The sequence below is a fragment of the Tachysurus vachellii genome, chromosome 10 (assembly GCF_030014155.1).
Source record: "Tachysurus vachellii isolate PV-2020 chromosome 10, HZAU_Pvac_v1, whole genome shotgun sequence".
In the NCBI taxonomy this organism is placed as follows: domain Eukaryota; kingdom Metazoa; phylum Chordata; class Actinopteri; order Siluriformes; family Bagridae; genus Tachysurus; species Tachysurus vachellii.
Genome location: NC_083469.1, coordinates 25,407,899 through 25,413,008, shown reverse-complemented (window position 1 = coordinate 25,413,008; position 5,110 = coordinate 25,407,899).

The window sequence follows — 5,110 nt, the reverse complement described above, 5'->3', positions numbered from 1 at the left end:
CAGCTTTGCACATCTAGAGAGTGAAATTTTTGGCCATTCTTCTTTGCAAAATAGCTCCAGCTCAGTCAGATTGGATGGCGAGCGTCTGCGAACAGCGATTTTCAAGTCTCGAGACAGATTCTCAATTGGATTTAGGTCTGGACTTTGACTGGGCCATTCTAACACATGAATATGCTTTGATTTAAACCACTCCACTGTAGCTCTGGCTGTATGTTTAGGGTCATTGTTTTGCTGGAAGGTGAACCTCCGCCCCAGTCTCAAGTCTTTTGCAGACTCTAACAGGTTTTCATCTAAGATTGCCCTGTATTTGGCTCCATCCAGCTTCCCATCAACTCTGACCAGCTTCCCTGTCCCTGTGAAGAAAAGCATCCCCACAACATGATGCTGCCACCACCATGTTTCATGGTGGAGTTCATGGTGTGTTCAGGGCGATGTGCAGTGTTAAGCCCTATTCGGACGGGATTAGTTTTATATGGGGACGTGGAGTAATGCAATTTTACCTCAGGACGTCTGTAATATTAATTGGCCAATTCGCACGGGACAAGAGATCTCAGTAAAACTAGCAGAAGTGGGAGGGGTAACTCGCTTTATACACCACAGTAACCTCCTTGTCGTCATGTGCGTATGACGTTGCTTCCTGTTATCACATGCGCAAACAGACAACATGGCACCTCCATGCTTGCAAAACGCACCAAAAACTACATATTTACAGCGGGTCTATTCGGACGGGATTAGTATTACCTGAGGTAATTTTTCCTGACCTTTTTACAGAAGGTAAAAGTCGCCGTAATCTTTACTGACATTGTCCGTAATGATTACCGAGATGGCACATTCGGACGGGACTAAAATCACCGAGAAGCTCTGGTAATAATTACTTTACCCCCACGTCCCCACATAAAACTAATCCCGTCCGAATAGGGCTTTAGGTTTCCACCACACATAACATTTTGAATTTTGGGCAAAAAGTTCAATTTTGGTCTCATCTCAACTGACCAGAGCACCTTCTTGTCTCACTACAAAACTACGCAGTTTTGCTTGTCGCAAACTGCAAACGGGATTTCTTATGGCTTTCTTTCTACAATGGCTTTCTTCTTGCCACTCTTCCATAAAGACCAGATTTGTGGAGTGCACGACTAATAGTTGTCCTGTGGACAGATTCTCCCACCTGAGCTGTGGATCTCTGCAGCTCCTCCAGAGTTACCATGGGCATCTTGGCTGCTTCTCTGATTAATGCTGTCCTTGCACAACCTGTAAGTTTAGGTGGACGTTCATGTCTTGGTAGTCTTGCAGTTGTGCCATACTCTTTCCATTTCCAAATGATGGATTGTACAGTGCTCCGTGAGATGTTCAAGGGTTGGGATATTAATTTATAACCTAACCATGCTTTAAACTTCTCCACAACTTTATCCCTGACCTGTCTGGTGTGTTCTTTGGTCTTCATGATGCTGTTTGTTCACTAATGTTCTCTAACACACTTCTGAGGGCTTCACAGAGCAGCTGTATTTATACTGAGATTAAATTACACACTCTATTTACTAATTAGGTGACTTCTGAAGGCAGTTTCACTGGATTTTTGTTAGGGGTTTTAGAATAAAAGGACTGAATACAAATACACACAACACTTTTCAGATATTTATTTGAATATAATTTATTTGGACGCCATTTATAATTTTCATTCCACTTCACAATTATGTGCCACTTTATTTCAGCCTATTTCATAAAAGCTTCATATTAACCACATATAAGCTTCATATTAACCACATGAGTTCATATAAGCTTCATATGAGCTTCATATACAGTAAGCTTCATATGAACATCATATTAACCACAGCTGTTTTTGGGCCTCTGGAAAAATAGAGTTAAATAGGGTTTGCATATATATTTTTTTAAATAAAATAAAATAAAATATTTATTGTCTTTTCAATTACAGCCATTCAGCACAATTGCACCAGTCTTTGTTCTGATGTTCAGGAAAACACATATTATATAACGTTCCTGAAACCTTCTTTACAGCTTATTCCCTCGCTACTCTACAACAATCCTGAGGTTGAAATGTGAGAGACTGCACAGATTTTTGTCCTGAAACGTCCTTCGGTTTCATACTATAAGATTTGCTCAGAATATAAACAGCTCACTCTTTCAGGTTAAGGTCGCCGCCAGTGTTCTCGACTCATGGGATCATGTTGAATTTTTCAGGAACACGAGCGACTTCAAAGCAAAACACACAAGACCCATTACAGTTCAGCTACAGTTCAGTTTGGCTCTCATTGGATATTTGTTTTTAAAATCTTATGCATAGTGGTTCAAATGTTTGCCTCACACCTCTTGGGTTGAGGGTTCGATTCCCGCCTGTTTCATGTGTGCACAGAGTTTGCACGATTGTGTTTCTGGGTTTCTACCGGGTTCAGGAACAGTATATTAGGAACAGCTCGCATTAGTAGGAACAATTCACAAGATTTGGAATAGCTCACAAAATCAGGAACATCACAACAATCAGGAATATCATAAACAGGTTTAAAAAGAAATCAGGAACCGTTAACATCATCAAGAGCAGCTCACAATAGTAGGGAGAATTCACAAAATTAGGAACAGCTCAAGGTATTAGGAACAGTTCACAAAATTGGGAACAGCTCACAAAATCATTAAGAGCTCACAATGTCTGAAACAGTTTGTCTGAAACAAATTCAGGAACAGCTCAGAATATTAGGAACAGCTCACAATATACAGAAAAGCACACAAAATTAGGAAGAACCTGCAATATTGGGATGCGTTCACAAAATCAAAAACAGCTCGCAATATTAGAAACAGTTCACAAAATCAGGAAAAGCTCGCAATAGTAGGAACAGCTCACAAAATCAGGAACAGCTCGCAATAGTAGGAACAGCTCACAAAATCAGGAACAGCTCGCAACAGTAGGAACAGCTCACAAAATCAGGAACAGCTCACAATAGTAGGAACAGCTCACAAAATCAGGAACAGCTCACAACAGTAGGAACAGCTCACAAAATCAGGAACAGCTCGCAATATTAGAAACAGTTCACAAAATCAGGAGCAGCTCACAATTTTAGGAACAGCTCACAAAATCAGGAACAGCTCACAATTTTAGGAAAAGCTCACAAAATCAGGAACAGCTCGCAACAGTAGGAACAGCTCACAAAATCAGGAACAGCTCGCAATATTAGAAACAGTTCACAAAATCAGGAGCAGCTCGCAATTTTAGGAAAAGCTCACAAAATCAGGAACAGCTCGCAATAGTAGGAACAGCTCACAAAATCAGGAACAGCTCGCAATATTAGAAACAGTTCACAAAATCAGGAGCAGCTCACAATTTTAGGAAAAGCTCACAAAATCAGGAGCAGCTCGCAATTTTAGGAAAAGCTCACAAAATCGGGAACAGCTTGCAATATTAGAAACAGTTCACAAAATCAGGAACAGCTCGCAATAAAGGAAAAGCTCACAACATTAAGAACAGTTCACAAAAATGGGAACAGCAAACAATCTGGAAACAGGCACTGGCCTATCAATCAAACCGATTCAAAACGTGTAGAGTAGAGAGCAAAGAAAACTGGTATATACAAGAGCAGAAAGGCGGGCATTACAAGCATCACTGGCCCGAGTGAACTGAATGAAATACTTTACAAATAATAAACTGAGACAGATTTGCTTCAAAGCAGGACAAACTAATTAAACACAGACGGACATAATCACTGAGAATGAAGGCGTACATGTGGTACGAGTGTGCGGATGTTATACATTTCTTCCGTATAACATTTTAATTCTTTCCGTAATGCAATGACATCAGGATTGAATAAGAAAAATCTAATATTACACAATTGTTTCCTCTAATGTGAGCAAGGAACTGCATCTATTTCAGCTGTTTAGTATTGCATAAGAATATCAAATCTCAGTAAATGCATCTCTATATACATATATATATATTTCTGTTCAGCAGCCATTTTCTAGTATTTGTAGATCCTTGGTGTGAAGAAGAGGCTCTTCAGTATCGAAGGCTAATCGTTAGATCTGTGTTTAGGGTGTTTGAAATGGAACTGAAGCTCCCTCTCAGGACGCTCGAGCGATCCGCATTGAAATACACTCTGCCCTGTTCCTATCAACACATCATTTTATGAGGGACTTGCTATCCAATTTAAAGGCAGCGGCTTAAAGGGGAACCGACGTGAACTGTTCTCTTAAGAATAAACCCGCTGAAGTCCAGTGGGGAGGTGAAGCTCTGATCGTTTAGATGTAGCTACAGGGGACGGATTTGCATAATCCCGCTAGCGCTTTAAGCCACTCGAAAATGATCACATTCCCTAAAACGCTGTGCAACTCCGTGGCCTTGGAATGAATTTATTTTCCTTCAGTAGGACTAGAATATTGTATACTCTGTTCATCTTACTGTCCTCATGTTTTCTTGACCCTGACATGTCCGGTTCTCAAAGCCCTACACTCAATACGTTGCTCGCTGAAATGTTTCCAGTGCTTTCAGCATGACCTTGTGAAAGGAAACAAGGCAGCATTAAAAATGTTCTTTGAAAAATCCTAAGGAAAAAAAAAAACAAGACTAACTCTCATTGTTGTGGGATAAAATCGCACAACAGAACGAGAAAACCTGCATCATAAACACAGGAAAGGCAGCGCATAGCCTTGGTGCACTTTGAAATACAGGTTTGTGGTCAAGAATAAAAAAAAATTACAACCTGTACATTTCTACTAGTGGCTGTCATTCGGGTTAAAAGTGCAGCGCTCACTGACTGTCCGACTGACTGACTGACTGATGCAATTGTACCTCTAAAGAGATGGACATGATTGACAGCTTTAACGACTGCTGTTTTATCCGGAAAAAAAATTATTATTTACCGTAAAGCAACAAGAATCGTACTGTACAGGTACATTTTGTTTCCCAAAGATAACAGTGGTCTGGAAGGAAAGCTTTTTTTTTTTATTTTTGATCAATATGTGATGTAATGAGTAATTTGTATATTTTAATAGACAAATATTATGTGTCCTTATAAATACATTCATTCATTATCTTCTACCGCTTATCCGAACTACCTCGGGTCATGGGGAGCCTGTGCCTATCTCAGGCATCATCGGGCATCAAGGCAGG